The sequence below is a fragment of the Coptis chinensis genome, chromosome 3 (assembly GCF_015680905.1).
Source record: "Coptis chinensis isolate HL-2020 chromosome 3, ASM1568090v1, whole genome shotgun sequence".
Classification (NCBI taxonomy): Eukaryota; Viridiplantae; Streptophyta; class Magnoliopsida; order Ranunculales; family Ranunculaceae; genus Coptis; species Coptis chinensis.
The window spans coordinates 102,932,106-102,949,683 of NC_141458.1; the positions used below are offsets into that span (position 1 = coordinate 102,932,106).

Genomic DNA, 17,578 nt, shown 5'->3' on the forward strand with positions numbered 1-17,578 from the left:
GGTCTATTTTGATAAAGAGAACAATGATTGAGCCTGTTTTGTAGTAGCTTATTACTTTTGCTGATTCTTAGTAATGATGTCTGTGCAGGCAAATGATGCCCGGAAAGAACTATATGAAAAAGAGAAAGAAATACTTGATTTAAAGCAAGAGGCTTTGGGACTTTTAAAGGGACCAAAAATATAATATATCGATATATCGCCGATATATATCGGTATTTTGGTACACTTAAACATATATCCAAATATAGAACTCTTTTTTTTCCGATATATATCGAATTTCCGATATGAAACTTTATATCCTATAATCGATATTTCGATATAATCGATATATATCTTTTTGACCATTTTAAAATATAAATCCGATATTTCCAATATATTTTCGATATATATCCGATATTTCCGATATTATATTTCCGATATATCCGATATTTCCGATATTTTAAATAGTTTGAACCTTTACTAAAAAAATGGATATATCCAAAATTTATATCCGATTTATCACCGATATATTGATCGATATCGATATTTTGGGCCTTGCTTAAAGGTTTCGATATTATTTCTTTCACATTGTAGTTTTTTTTTTTTTTTTTTTTTTTTCTTTTTTTTTTGGATTGCTAAAGTGTAATATGGTAATCAATCACAGAAAACAAGTTGTAGGATGTGGTACCCTACCATACAAGAGAAAACATAAAGGAAATACAATGCAACAAGGTAGAAGAAATAAGAACACAAAGTCTAACTAAATCCCAACAACAAATCCCAACCGGATAGAAAAGTTACAAAAGAGACATTTATATTAGTATGATAATGGGTATTTGTCCATGAGGTTCTAGCTCGAGTGGTTTGACATTAGTTTGTTTACTAAGTATAGCACCAAAACTCTACCAATTCCTTAACTATATTATTTCTTTTTTGACATCCTAGGCATTTATACAACAACTATACACGGTTGTCTTAACTAACCATGTCCATTGACACGGTTATATTCAAAGATATTGCTTTTGATTAATCGAGCACATACAATCTATGTCACCACTTCATTTTTCCTCCTACATTGTGTTACACCCATATTGTTAGCATCTTCTTAAGAATATTCTGTGTGTGTCATCAGATCAATGCCAACTGTTTTAGTAAGTAAAATTTGAAAACATGGATGTTGATTCTTTTTCCTCTAATTTTGTATCGCGGTCAGAAAATTTATTGCTGATAGAGAAGCATAAAGTTGAGAAGGATCAGAATGCTCAGCTGAAAAATCAAGTTGCTCATCTTTTGCAATTGGATCAAGATCAGAAAATTCATATACAACAACAAGACACGACAATTCAGTCTTTGCAGGTATTACTTAATCCTCATTTTTTTTAAAATACGCTAACTTAGTTGGTCAAATCATATGGAGTTGTTGCCATAAACCAGGTTCTGAAACCCAGTGGTACCCTGACCACTCAATTTTCAGTATATATATACGCACATATGTTTTTATTCTGTGATAAATGATACGTTTTCAAGTTCGATTTCCAATGTGTGTATTATTCTTAGTATCCTTCCAATCTCCTCTGTCTTAGTTGTAGTATTTATCAAGTAGTTTCTAACAGTGGATGATGCTACCATGTTAGTTAGGTTGATGTTATTATTTACCTGTGTAACACAACTGGTTAGGTTCAATTGTTTTCAGTGATTCAACACTCCCTTCCTTAAGTGATTGTGTTGAACCCATTACCTAAGGACTTGAAGAGACCTCCACCAATTTGATTTTAGGGGTTTTGATTTAACTTCTACGAGTTTTATTCACGAGGCACATTATAACGATTTACCGCATACACTCACAATGATACTGTCCCTACAACGTCAAAACTTCCGAGGTCACACATTTTATTACTGGTCCCGCTAAGCATCGTAAACTCCCGAATTCTTATGAGATCCGGTGTTAAGTGCTTTGGAAAGGCCTTGCCACTGGTATTTTGACCGGATAAGTTACTTCTGTCATGAACCTCTAATGTTGTTGGTCGGATGTGAGACTAAGACATACACGGTGGCGGTCTGGCCGTTGGCCTTCACTAGGCCAACATTTCCCCCACTTGGGTGCAAACGGATAGGTTTGGATCGGATATGCCCACGCATTATCTAAATCTGAAAATTGGCATCACATCTGCATCCGACCGGATGTTAAAGAATGGTATTTGAATGCAATATCGTTATCCGAATAGATATCGGATAAAATCCGATCGAATAATAGTGTTAATAATTTTTAGGATTTTTTAGTATTACCCCCCTACTAGATGAGCCAATTAGGATATATATGTTACATGCTTTCTCAGGTTTCTCAATTAGGCTGAAAATAATTCTCACATTCTCTCTTCACTGCTTGAATCTATATGTCAAAACTATTATGTTTTTACTTTGTGAGGCTTTGTAACTGAATTTCAGAAGATTGGTGCTAATTTAGGTGAAGTAATTTAATTCTGAGTTTAAGCGTAGTTGTTTAATACATTGTCTACCCCATATGTTTTCGTTTGCTAGATAATGAAAGAAGACCTAGGCAGGGCTCTGTGAAGCATGTCGATTGCGCACATTGAAGGTACAAAGACATTTTTTGCACTACTTCTCCTTTTTAGATCAGACGCGTTGTCTCAACAAGTCCAAAGGTTTTTCTTGATGACAACACTCATCTGCTGATCTGTGTAACCAAGGTTGCATAAGAACTCAAAACATCGGTATTTAATAAGAATAAAGAATGAAATATATAGTTGTTGATGGTCCAGAAAATTAAAATAACATCATCATATTTGGTTAGGTACGCAAGTTATTCAAAAACTAAAATAAGTTGCGGAATGTACTTTAACTTAAGCGATTCATGCAAAGATGGTAAATATAATAATGTATTTCATTTGATTAGAGAGAGGAACATAATTAAAATGTGATCCTAAATATCCCAATAGGCGACTTTGATTCGAACAATACCGGTCCTAAGAAGGAAGAAGATGTTCAAGAGTGAAGCCAACGCACCTTAAATTCTAATTGGGCGAAGATTAACTTATCATTATAGTGATGCACACAGCTCAAAAGATCGACAGAGTGCTTATGAGCCGTATTGACTGCAAACAACAAAAGAAAAAAGGTTAAAAAAACTTGTGTAAACGTACATAAGGCTCTATACCCTTCCCAATGGGGGGTAAATTGGCTATCGAAGCTGTTGAAGCATTGCCTATGATGGCTGCTTGTCTTGATCCTACCTTGGGCCCTTTCTATGTAACACTAATCTCATAATTATAGTTATAGTATAAAATTTGAAAGTGAACTGGGATCATCCTTTTTTATTTAAGCCTCATTTATATCACAACATCTAATGAATATGTAAAGACAGTATCGAAATTATCCTTATAAGGCTCAAAAATGATGTTTATAACGTAAGGGATTTTGATCTAAACAATGTTAATGAAAAACCTAATCATAGCCGAGATGAATAAAAAACTATCCATGACTACTGTGTCGATGACCATGAGGGGCACAATGACAATTGACCATAATTCTAGTGGTAGAGTAAAGCCGTACGGGCTGAACCAAATAAAACAAAATGAGACGCCGTAGAGGGATTGTGTATCACGCCACATTAAACATTGAATGGCCTATTAAAAAAGCAGTTATAAATAATTAAACATGCATATACGGAATTAGCTTTTAAATCATTCCAGCGAAGAAGTTGGTCACGTAGTGTTAGATTAGGCATATGCGCAGGCATGGCAAAGAATGGCAAGGGACATCAAATATGCGTAGGTATGTGTGAAGAATTGTTGGATTTCCAGTAACCTAATCATTGTAGACCTTGTTTTGGTAAAGAATCAAGGCATGTTGGAAACATTAAAACTGAAACACAAAACCTACTTGGTTAAAGGTGCGGTCAAGGGCAAAGGACCACGAAAGCATAGTGTAGTTGGCCACAAAGTATGACAGGCGAAATCAAAATCAGAAATATATAAAAACAACAAATCCAAGAGAAGTCGCAAACATTTATGGTACTTGGTTAAAGGTGCGGTAAAGGGCAAAGGACCACGAAAGCATAGTGTAGTTGGCCACTAAGCATGACAGGCGAGATCAAAACCAGAAATATATAAAAACAACAAAACCAAGAGAAGTCGCAAATAGTTATGGTTTGCATACTGATCAAAGAGTTCGATAAATATTTAAAAAAATCATTGTTCCAAGTATACATGTAAGCTTGTGCTGCCCCTTAATGGCTCAAAAACAAAAGCACTAGAGGCATGGGCATTATAAAAAAGCACCCTGTTAGCTTATCATCACTAAGATTATGGCAGTTACGGTTCGAAAAGACACACGCACACAAAAGGCAAAATCATCACTTTGTGAACATGGTAGGCACTGATTTAATGCGTGGCTATTGTAAGAGGTCAATTTCCATTTAGCAAATCACACAACGTCCAAAAACTAACAACATGACGACAATAGAATCAATCGGATTAGAATCGATGCCTAATGAACTTTGCAACCCCCATACATGGTTGGATAACCATAGAGGATGAGATTAGAGTTGTAGAAGAGAACAATTTTTTACCGAGCCCATCCAATGAACATAACATAAATGATACCAAGAGGACGTTGTTCTTGTTTGTTACTAAATGGTGATATAGAACATCGGCTAGGACTTAAGCATATCGAACCATACAACTTTAATAAACAAACCATATAGTCTATTATAAACATCAAAGTCAAAAGAACCGAGAAAGTGAAATAATTATACCATCTAGAATGAAAAAAACATAACAAATTTACAGAACATCTACCCATTATCACATACAGTATAAACCGCATGGATTGAAGGTGTTATGTTCAACTAAATTTGCTATGTCCAGTTTTAGTATGATAAGCTAAATTATAAGTTGTCTAATATGGACTATTTTAAGTGCAATGTATTTTTAAAAGGTTCATCATATTATATCCAACTAAAGTGCAATGTCGTTCTCTTAATCACATAGCACAACTTCAATACAGGATTGTCAAGTTATAATACACAAATGTATGAGTATTTAGAATCTAACACGTATGCTCGTTGACACATTAGGAAAATGTGTACATGCTCATCCCGCACAATAATGATAGCCGCGTTCGTATGTTTCTAAAACCCATGGCTCCATTTTAGTCGTTTAGGCATTGGGAAACCACTAATAAGAATGAGCACTGAACCCAAATGCAATCCCAAATGAAGACTTAGTAAGTCACCACTATTGCCAAACCAGACAAAAAAAATTCAACATTACCAAGTATGAGTTAACGAAAATGAAATTAAAAAAAAAAACGCAATTCAAAACCATCAAATTAAAACGATTATGAAAGCAAATCATCAAATTTAGGAAGCGGGAGAAGGGGTTGGAAAGGCTTGAAAAGAGGGCATCCCCTAAGGGGCGGGCTTGTTCGAATAGTGCCAAGCTTTAAGAAGGGGAATATAATGAGAGTAGGCGATTGTAGCAAGGTTTAACAACAGGAGGAATACATATTAGAATTCAAAGCGGACGGGGCTTCTGCAGGTGAAATTAGTCTTTTCATGGTGAAATCATGGCACATAAATAGTTAAAATGAAAAGCTATAAAATTTAAACTACAAAAGATTGATCAAAAGAATACCAATAATGACTAATAACCACAATCAGGCCTGTATTCAATTATGGCTAATCCGAACCCTATGCTTAAATACCCATCAATGTATGAATAGCAACATAGAAAAAAATATAAACAATCAAGTCTCGTGTCACCATATATTAAAATCAATGCATAAGTTGTAACATTTAGCTATCTTTATCAAGCATTGCTTCCTTTATACTAATAACTTGATAGCAAAAAAGGACTAACTGTGTAAATATGCTTCCAAATAGAACAATAATCCAATCAACATAAAATAAAATAGGCGATAGATTGCCAGGGCACCTCTGCAAGTGTTAGTGATATTCAAACACCAAGTTTCCTATCCTAAGTGCATGTACAAATAGAAAGCGGCATCTCTCACCTAGTTGAGGGTGGGCAAATTTAACCAAGAACAAATATCTCTGAGCCAGATTAAGCCTCTCGATAGTCTTGTACCTCCAACAGGACCAAAGCCGATGGATACCTGCAATAGGACCAAATCCGATGGAAGGTATAAACCACCAGAAATAATAAAATAGAAATTGACTTTGAAATTTGTTAGACAGAGAGATCTGGGGAAAAAAGAAACATACCCGATTTCAAATTATGTAACTTGTAAAGCGAAACATACATGATTTTCAAATTGTGTTCAATAAGCAATAACCATACTTTCTTTTCCACAATGTTTGTGTCATTATCTTGTTTTCTAAAGCCTCAATGCCTAATTTCTTATATTTCATTATACGATAGTGGAACTTGTCAAATCAATTTCTCAAATCGAAACATTTGCATTCAATGGATTACTCTATAAACATTTTTAAAAGATACATACACTCTCATTGTGGGTGGGAAGTTAATAAAAATCGATGAGCAAAAGCATTCCAGCCATTAAGAAAAAGGCATTTAATTGGAGTGGTAATGCATTACACTTTAATTTGGTGATTAAAAAGTCAGCTTAGTTGAATTTCATGGAAAAACATTATTGAAAGATTATGTACTAACCTCATGGGCACTGCTGGATGAATCGCGTCTAACGGGCCTTGCCTACTTTGCTTCCAAATCTTTGCACACAACTTGCTCTTAATATATCTTCTTCTGTTATTCTCCTAATGGGAAATGTTCCTTCAGGATATAATTCACCATAAAAGGACATAATTCACCATAAAGTGACGATAACTGCAAACCTTGACATTCGTCGCGTTGTAGCCATTTGGTATTTCCGGTGGAATCTACAAAGCAAAGATAAGGAAAAACTTTATGTTCTTAAAAGTATGTTCTCTTACATGTTTCTTGCATTAAGAAAAAATCCAAGCACCAATATCCATTACCAAAAGTTTTTGTCCTTGTAAGTGACGGTGATCAAAAGGTAGTTGTTGGTGAGATAGAACACAATATATTATATTGACATTAGGACTTTACAGCAACAGCAACTTGATCAACTCTTTAGAGCAACTGAGGGTGATCAAAATATAAATTGGATATATTCTACAGTTTTTGCCTACCAAGTGTCCTTTTATTCTGTACATTTAAGCGTTGAGTAAACAAATTGGTGTTGAAAAGTTGTGATGCCATTGTTCTCTATTGCGTGTATGGACTTATGCAAAGCAGAGATGCGCTTGTGGTGCTCAGGCTGTTAGACTCAGGCAATTGGGTAGCAAAAAGTTGTGTGACCTTAAAAGAAATTGTTCACACATCTAAATTACTCTATTAGGCTAAATAGAATGGCATAAAGCGAACAACAAACTCGTGATCTAGATTCTATTTGTATACATTTGTATACATTGGATTACTTTCATAGATAACGGAAATGGCTTAGCTGATGAATATTCAAAAGTCACACCGTCACTCCAAATAATCACTTGAAGAATATAACTGTGCAGTATAAAGAATTAAGATTCAACTATGAGGTTTGGCATAAAGCGAACAACAAACTCGTTATCTAGATTCTATTTGTATACATTGGATTATTCAAAAGTCAAACCCTCACTCCAAATAATCACTTGAAGAATATACAATTATAAACACATACACAAAATCCGACCTTGACCGAAATTGACAACTTAAAAATGAATATTTGGTATTATCGGATAAATGTACTATCTCGATTGCGGAAGAAACCCAACCGGAGAACAGAGTGTCAAGGATATCCGGTTTGTGTTTGGAAACAAAAAGGCCTACCTGAATTGTCTTGACCGTAGGCTTTTGATGGGCTCCTTCCTCAGCGACCACGCTTAGAAACCACCACGCATAATGTGAAATTTGTCCAAGTCCTTCTTTAGTTCCGGTGAGGTTTGGCATAAAGCGAACAACAAACTCGTTATCTAGATTCTATTTGTATACATTGGATTATTCAAAAGTCAAACCCTCACTCCAAATAATCACTTGAAGAATATACAATTATAAACACATACGTGAAATCGACCGAATGAAAATCGACAACTTAAAAATGAATATTTGGTATTATCGGATAAATGTACTATCTCGATTGCGGAAGAAACCCAACCAGAGGAAATGCAGAGTGTCAAGGATATCCGGTTTGTGTTTGGAAACAAAAAGCCTACCTGAATTGTCTTGTCCGTAGGCTTTTGATGGGCTCCTTCATTCCTCGGCGACCATTAACTAGAAAGTAGAAACCACCACTCATAATAAAATTTGTCGAAGTCCTTCTTTAGTTACATTCAATCTAACCGAATTGGAAGCATAAAGCAAAACCGATCTTTGGAAAGAGTTCATGAAAAAGGAGGGAAGTTGAAAGAACTTCGAGATTAATGGTAGTTAAATGGGTATTAATGGTATTTAAGTGGGTATTAATGGCAAGGCAACACCGCGTACATGTCAATATAGGTGTGGATTTGGTTTTGCCCTGAATTTACATAAAACTCCTTTGTCCTGCAAGATGTTTGTAATTGAAGGGTATAAATAGAAATAAAAAATTAAATGAAATAGTCCTTTTAAAGACATTGAATAATATTTTTTTGTATTTAATTAGGGGTATTAGGTGGTAGAAAAAAGGCTGGTCTAATTTAAAAGGCCAGGTTAATTATGGTGTATTTTACTAATAGAGACTCTTTCACTGAATTTTCCTTATACTTTGTGAAGCACGTTTGTTGTAGGGAATATTTAGTTGTTGTTGTTTTTTTTTTAAGAAAATAGAATAATGGTCCACATTTTGAGACATGGAATGCTGGGTTCTCAATATTTCGTTTCAATTTGTCGTTGATTGGATTCAATTCCGACTTCAATTAGATACTGTGCAATTTACGAGAGGTTTAAATTGCTCGGAAGATTAAAAACTGAAAATTGGAGCTGAAGGTTTGCATGTTAGACTTATTCAAAAATGTTTAGAAAATTGAGCTCTATATGTTGATGTCTTGAAGCCTGCCAATTTGGTATTTATTTATAATTTGTTTTTTTTCCCTAGAGGACTACTTTAAGATAGCACAAGGGATCTACTAGAAGCTTAAAATCTCTTACTATTCCTGCACTAGGTGTCTAGGTATTTGTTTGTAGGTCCTTAGATTTCAGTCTCATATATTTGTGTCGCTTGCATATTTTTGACAATTACCTTAATCGAAGTTAGTGGATTGGAGCTTAATGCCTTCTGCTACTAATCCAAACATCGGCTATATATATGGAGTTTCAGCTTTACTGGGAAATTTTCAATACATTCAAGTTGGCATCATTGGTTTGTAATTCACTCAGTCCTGTTTATAAATTTCATTTTTCATTAATGTTAAAATGTACCTTCATGTATTTCATGTGATGCAAGTTATTCATGGTTATAGTCCTATAGAAGAGAGTAAACAGGTGCATAAGATGTACCTCATTCCCTTTGGTTTGTTTGTTTGCTTAGCTCCCCACTTTTAGTTTTTCGACACTATATATCCTCTTTGTTAAGCAAATTTGTTATGTTTAGTTAGTTTTTTGGGTCTTAATATTATGTCGTTACTTAAGCTTGATTTTTAAAGTATTTAGAGGTGTTTACTATTTACCTTAGCTAAAATGTGGATTTGACTTCAATGTTTAATGCTTGCAGGGGTTGTAGTAAGCTATTGGCTTGAAAAGAGGATGTAATAAGAAACATAGAGTCACCATATGTAACTAAGTATAACCCGAGAAGCCAGAAAAATTATGGATAAGATGTGAATTTTTGTAGGAACGATTGCAAGTGAGCTTCTGTTGGATTGAAAGCTTCCAAGGTTTTGATTTCTTATATTTTTAATTGATGTATACTTTATCAAAAAAAAAAAAAAAACAAATCAAATGAATGTATTGCAATTCATCCTAAATTTCTTGAATTGCACTTTTAAGGTTGTGAATATTTAAAACAGTTAGTACATCCATCCATCTCTGTGCTTTTTACTTGGAATAGAAATTCAATTTTGGGTTATATGTATATTCTTTTGAGGGACTTGGAATCTTAAATAAGTTCCATGAACATATTTTAAATTCTATAGGGAAATGAGTTTTACCTTCAAGTGGTTCATGTACCCCTTTTAAAAATATGAATATGTATTTGTGTGTTTTGGATCTTGCTTTCTTTGCGTCTATGACTAAATACCTTTTGTATGCTAATTCAGTATTCCATTATGATGTTCTTTTCCACATAACACATTTTATTAAGGTTCTGAAGCACTTCCACATGGGCGCCACTTATCCCGGGGTACAATGGAACTTAGATTGTGTTTTCATTCATTCATTCACAACACTTTTGAAGTATTTTCCTATTCAAGATCTCAAGCCTTTAAGATATTATGGTGGTAGTGGAACATAGTCAAACGAAGACTACTAATAGCTAAGATCTAACATTCTTGGTAATGCCGAGACGTGGGAATATGCAAGGACACGGTTTGGTCTAGGCAACTCCTGAGCAACATCTTTCGAGCCAGATAAACTTATCGAGTATATCAAAGCATTAGCATTTAAGCCATGTGGTTAAGGTGATAGAATGGAACTTAAAATTTCACATGATCAACTGTTGGATTTTAATTGTTTGAAGGGATATTTGTCTTCCTGAGTTTCGTATTTGCAGAGGGTTAGGTTATTGGAGTGGAGATGACCATTTTACTAGCGGGAAAACATGAACCTCAAGTTTCTATTAGTGATGAGCAGACACTACCTGTAGCCACTAAGTTGAAAACTCATGAACGTTCTTCCTGTAATAAGAGAGATTGTCAGAGTTCAATGATAGGACTAAGGCTTCTTTAGGGGATGTTAAGGTTGTGACGATCGTTCAAGGGGGGTTTGTGGTTGGGGAAATTTGTGTCAATGAAGTGTGAACATGGTGGTGAACCAATTGTTAAGGATCAAGACCAATAGGCCCCTTTAGGTACGTCGTTTTTATGAGTATCTAACTGTCGAGAGTAATTTGTTGAAGCTGATTACTGGTACTTAATTGGACGCCTTTGAGAACCTTATAAGAGAATTAGGTTATTTGTTTTGCATTTTATAGATACTTTGTTGTTGACGATGTGTAAAGCGATTCTCTAAACTTCCAATACCACAATAATTGTGTCACTTTCATGGCATGCTTATGAACAATTTTAATTTAAAAAAAGGGTTAGATACTTTATAAAGCGACTCTTTATAGATACTTCGTTGTAGACCATGTGTCAAGATATTCTCTAAACTTCATTCGTTGTTTTGATAGTTGTACTGGTGGATTATTGAACTATATATATTGATCTAGAGAATAACTTTCTTTCACTATCTGCATTAAACTGTTAAATCATGGTGAATTTAATTGAATGTTCATAGGTCTATAGAAAAGTATGGCAAATGCATGTTTAGAAGCGATATCAACTCATGCAAGATTACAGCTGTAGTATTGGATGTCACAAGCTGGTCTGATGTTTCCAGTAGGTCGTATCCATCGTCATTTGAAATCAAGGATTGGTGCAAATGGGCAAGTAGGGGCCACTGCTGCAGTTTACTCTACAACTACACTAGAGTACCTTACAACATAAGTATTGGAGTTGACAGGCAATGCAAGCAAAGATCTCAAAGTGAAGAAGTGTATCACCCTAAGGCACATCTGCAGCTAGCTATCAGAGGGGATCGGATGAGGAGCTTGACACGTAGATCAAGGGAACAATTGCAGGTGGTGGTGTGATCCCTCACATCCACAAGTCACTCATCAACAAGTCAACCAAAGAATAAACTATTCTTTGATGAGTTTTCCATCAGGCTTAATTGTTGTTTGACAGGCATTGGCCTTGGTTGTATGTTTAGGCACTCAGTAGATGTTACGGTGTTGAATATTTTTAGGCTATTTGTTTTTGTTCTAACTTTTAATTCTTAGTGACGTTCTGATTTGAACTAGGGTTTCTCTCTTATGCTTGACTTTCCATGAATTGATGTATTTTTTAGCAAATACGCAATCTGTCTTTCCAATTATTTTTAAAAAAAAAAATAAGAATCTGTATTTTTTTTTAATATTATTTTTCCTATATGGAACTTAGCTTTAAGCTGATTGGAATAGATTATATTTTTGATCAACAGAAAGTTATTGTGTTTCACTCTGATGTCTTAATCATCATTTTCACAACCTAGCTACCATTAAAAAAATTTTGTTTAATATTCACGTGCAAAGCACGTGCATTTTAGCTAGTATATATAATATATCAAACACGTATAGTCGTATATGCATATTAGTTAATTAATTAATATATTTAGTGTATTAGCTAATTCATAATATGCATACATATGAACGTTGACATTATTATTAACATTTATAATACATGTGTTTAATATAATATTATAAAACATGTATTTAATAACACACATTAACTATTATGCTATATATATTTAGTAAACTTTTACACCTAATAAACAAAAACTATAAACATAATGACCTTAAAATACAATGTACTTTCTTGTTTTTTACATTAAATACAAAGTATTTTTTTCTTGCCTAAAAATACAATGTACTATAAAAATTTTACAATCCATACTATCTGTTAAATTTGGTGGGACTGAATGTGATTTAGCCCTTATATACTAAGAAAAAGACTTGAATACCCTCAGTAACAATTCAAATTTTCAATATGTACCGGAATTTGAGTCGGACTTAAAAATTGAAGTACTTTAAATACTAGCTTTTATGTCCGACCTATGGTCGGGCCTGCTACATTGATAGTTAACAATAATAAATCCTTAAGTCCATTAGAAAAAATAATATATGTACATTGATTGTTATTGTTTCAATATCCCAAAGTCCACTTGATCCTTATTTGTTTGAAAATCAAAACTTTAGTTTATTTCATTATCTTATAGATAAGAAAATTAATGGGTTTTCAAGAGGGCTAGAAAAAACTTGATGTTGAAACAATTTGAAAGAGTCTTGTAGCACAGAGAAAGTGTGAGAGTTTGTATTCTTGTGATAGGAGATGAGAAAGAGAGAGGGAAAGAATGGTTTTTCTTTTGGACATTTTTTTGTTTATTTCCCTTAATGATAAGGACTACCATCAAACCATGTGCAACATTGGCTAAAAGGTTGGGCTTCAACAACCAAGTTAAGCAAGGTACTCAGTAATCAGTAAATCATATTGAAGAAAGCCTGTAGTAGAATATGTGACAATGGGCTGAACACAATAAATTCAAAGAATATAGGTAAAGCAACACCACTGAATTGAAAGAATGTTTCTATAACCACCATGGAAATATAGCCAATATAGAATATGATATGTTCGTTGAACAGCCCGACTAAAAGACTCCGGTGAAATTGACTACCAACATATGTTGCATATTGGAAAGACAATTGACAATGTATGTATGTTGCAATAAGCTTCTTCACAAATAGTTTAAATGAAAGACAATGAGTTTAATGTAGGTATATTATCCCTTGGAATAATAAAAATATCTAATAAAAATAACTTTCAACATATAACTTGAACATTTTTTTCCGACACTCTAGTGATTAAAAGGTCTTCACCCTCCCTTTTATTATTAATCTCTTTGGAAACAAAACTGCCCTGTCATGGAATAGGCCATTTATTTATTCTAGCTAGAACTTCCCTTCTCCTACATTCCAATTTCTCCTTTGTGTCAATAAGGCTCTCGAAATTTGAACCATATGACACGTGTAACTTATTCCCAAGAAACACAAACTCATCCAATTTCCTCTTTGCAAATCTTGCATTGCTGACCTGTAAAAACTTATTCCTTTCCTCCAGCTTGAGATGGTGCAAGGGACTTTATGGCCGCATCCAAGTTCAACTTCAATGAACAAATGTGTTAGCCGTTCCGTATTGCCTAATGATGAAACATAGAAAAATTGAAATTTTAAATCAAAATACTTCTGAGTCTCAAATTTGGTAGTTAGGCCTTTTACAAACTTAAGTTATAATCAATTAATATAATCCTACACTATTAGATATTAGGGATAAATAAGCAAAAGGGCCTATACTTAACAAAATAGTACTTCAACATATTAGGGCAATACATTTATAGAACACTTCGAAAGACTTCTCTTAATGTTGAGTTGATAAGAACTACTGTTAATATCCATTTCCCATTGCCTAAAAAAAACACAATAGAGACTTACCTTCAGTTTGCACAACTTGAGTTTTAGTAGACTTCTGCAACTAATTCATTGGTAGAAGAACCCATTCAGAGTGCTACTTAACATAATTCCGATATTGAAACGATTTGAAAGAGTCTCTAATTTACCAACACCCCACCTCTAATTACCTAAATATATTAAAGAAACTCATAAATATTTCATCAAAAAAAGTTAATACGCATATGCAAGACAAATTCAAAAGAGGTGAACATCAGTTTGTACCTATAGGCCCGACGTTTTTATTGGAACTAAGAAGCTGCAGTTGCTAACGCATTCCCATCTAAGAGTGCAAAAACCATATGCTGAAAATAAAATGCAAATCAAAAACCCATCAGAAGATAACATATTGGTAATAGGGCAGTGAAATTAAGGAACCGAATAGAGAATGGTTTGAGTCTAGTAACCATTTCTGTTTTGTTGTTGAGAGAGAGAGAGAGGAATGAATTGACAAAGGGTTGTTTTGTATCTTCCATCTGATGGAAAGTGGCTGCTGATGAAGAAACTTGGCATAAAAATCGTAGTGCTGCTGCCAAGATGGCTGAGACCACGCACTTTAAAGAAATAAATCCATCTAGATTTCCAGTAGCATTAGATCCAAAGAAAAATCAGCAGCAGTAGCAGTCGATGTACACACAAAAATCATTAGATGATATGTAGCAAAACAGGAAGGTGTTTCTCATGCCAAATCTGCAAATGCATCACACACTTTATAGTCATTTAGAATTCCTGTAAGTGAAACAATCACGAAGAAGATATCCAAAGTTCACAAACTGGTTGTTCATAGTTGAAAAAAGTATGTGCAATTTAGGGAAAGGAGTTATGCAAACGACACAATATTAAACAACTAATTATACTGTACGTAATAACCAAGACAAAGGTACATTAAAAAAAAAATAAAAAAAAAAAAAAAAAAAAAAAAAAAAAAAAACCCACTTTAATTTGTCATCTGAACTTTTGTATCTACTTCACTGATATGTTCCTAGATTCAGTGTGGCTTCTTTACTAATATTACCGCAATGTGATGACTATATACTAAACTAAGAATACCAGCCTTTATTCATTGCACCCATAATTGCTACGTGCATTGTTGTTGCTTCTTTTAATTTTTTCGCATACCGATGAAAATTGCATGGATTTATTAGCAATGCCTATCAATAATTAAAGAGGTCAAGTCAAGAGGCATAAAGATTTTGTCAGTAGCGGACATGTTAGATTACCTTATCGGTGAGAGAACCATGAATTGGAGGTGTAGCGAAAAACTTCATGTCCGGACAGATTGTAACTACTACTTTTGCACTGAAAGCAATGCCAATAGCCAATCCTGGGTAAATAACTCTGTCTCCAACAGCAAGAGAAGTCACTGCGCTGCCAACTTCTTCAACAACTTCAGCACACTCATGACCAATGACCGTTGGCTCTTCCACTAAAAAAGCTCCACACCTCATATGCTACATAATTTCAATTATATTTTGCATTAGTGAAAGACAATTTAAATTTCCCTGGAAGAAGTATTTAGTGTGTATCAATTAACATAAATTGCAAGATCAAATCTAAGAGAAGTAAGATTGTTACCTTCAGCTGGTAGTGAACATCACTTCTACCTACAACTTTTATTTTGATCTTAACATCATTCGGACTTGCAATCAGATCAAGTAAATTAAATGTCAAAAACACATGACTACGTTAAGTATACATGATCATGAAAAAAGGTTGGATGCATGAAATAGAAGATCATATAGTTGAGCTTAAAAGAAAAAGAAAGAGAGTCGGTACATACCAACAGCAGGAAGTTTGAATGGTTGAATTTTGAGATTGTCAACACCTAGAAGCCATTCAACATTGTTTACTTCTTCAAGTACTCCTGCTTGTGCAGATGAATATCTTCTCTTTTCTGGTTTGTTGAACCTGCTGAATTTTATGTGTCGTTGAACAGTTGAGGTCGAAGGATGTCAAGATAGCACTACTGGAAGAAAGAGAAACAGTAATAAATTAAAAATAATAATAAACATAACTAAGAATATATTTGTCGCCACTTCTAAGATGATGGGTGACACCTATTAGGACCTTTGCAAATTGAAATGAAAGTAGATAAATTAGTTCATATTCCTTTTTTTTTCTTTCTTTCCACCAGTGTATTCAAAAATAGAACTTCAAATCATAAAACTGAAGTTAGCACCCGGGGGGGGTTACCTTTAGTCTGGGTCATTCAACTTTCTTGAGTAAGCAATAGCTTATGAAGGCATGAATTGAAATGGAAATATTCAATCAAAATATTTTTAACACATTGAAATGAAAAATTTGTAATGAAATAAACTTGAACAAATCAGATAGGATCTTCCGCTATCCGAAATTCGATAGCAGATCATCAGTCTACGATACACGATTTAAGATATAGCCATTTCAGATGATGAAGTAGATAAAATGAACCTAAAAAACACCAAAGCAAAGACTATAAGTAGATTATTCAAACTGGTGCAACAACTTCACACTTCACATGATGCCCATGGTAAATATACTAAATGCAATCATATACATAGAACATTTTTTTTTTATCCATATTTTAGTCTAAAGAGGGGTGGGTACTCAGCAAGGGAGTTCTTGCTTGGTCATAATGATTTGATTAAAGACGGGTAGCTGTCTCTTTGATCTGAACAAAAAGAATAGCAACCCAATTAACGATTATGAGAGATTACCTCAGAGTAGTGGAGCAACAACTGGTCGATCTATTTGTGAAATACTTATTACATACAATGATACACGACACCTGTTCTCAAAAATTGCTTCTATATTTTATCTCGTATAGAAGATCTTCTTAAATCACGCTCACTTTGCAAGAGTGTTTGCACATGGAATATGTATCAAACTAAATACAGTTGTGTTATCACTCACCTTGACACCTTCAGAAAGCCTTGAGCGCACAAGCAATTTTTTCCAGTTCCCCATTGCATCATTGAAAGTGTTCCATCTACATAGTCATGAACTTGAAAAGTATTACAGTCACATGCTTCACACCCAAGTTTAGCACTATACCACCGTTAACTAATCATCTAGAGGAGTTCATGAGGTTCATTCAATTCATGGGAATATGTGGAAGTTAAGATGTGTTAGGACTTAAGGTTGGTTTCGGTGAATATGCACCAAACAAAATGTACGTGCTGAAATCAAAGGAAGCTAATAATCAAACATTATTTGTAAAGCTATTTTTTTTTTTTACGTCATTGAGGAATATGAAATTAGAAATATTCTAGTATATAGTAAGTCACTAAAACTACCAGTAGAAATATATATTGATCTACTAAAACTACTAGGAAGGACAAAGATGAAAATAGAAAAGCATAACCAAATTAAATTATCACCTATTAGTCACTTAAACTAATGTGCAGTG

General features: G+C 34.0%; 1 long non-coding RNA gene across 3 annotated transcripts; it reads right to left on the reverse strand.

Moving 5' to 3' along the window:
- Nucleotides 1-13,394: 13,394 nt before the first annotated feature.
- Nucleotides 13,395-17,568, reverse strand: LOC147512337 (uncharacterized). 3 transcript variants are annotated; one of them, XR_015217188.1, is made up of 8 exons: nucleotides 17,083-17,568; nucleotides 15,971-16,156; nucleotides 15,766-15,829; nucleotides 15,411-15,641; nucleotides 14,598-14,880; nucleotides 14,416-14,495; nucleotides 14,176-14,321; nucleotides 13,395-13,883 (listed from the first exon to the last, which is right to left on the reverse strand). It is a non-coding gene; the product is annotated as an uncharacterized LOC147512337 (long non-coding RNA). The 3 variants fall into 3 exon arrangements; XR_015217189.1 differs by lacking the exon at nucleotides 17,083-17,568 and having other exon boundaries at nucleotides 13,395-13,847; nucleotides 15,971-16,305; XR_015217187.1 differs by lacking the exon at nucleotides 17,083-17,568 and having other exon boundaries at nucleotides 15,971-16,304.
- Between the last annotated feature and the right edge of the window lie 10 nt (nucleotides 17,569-17,578).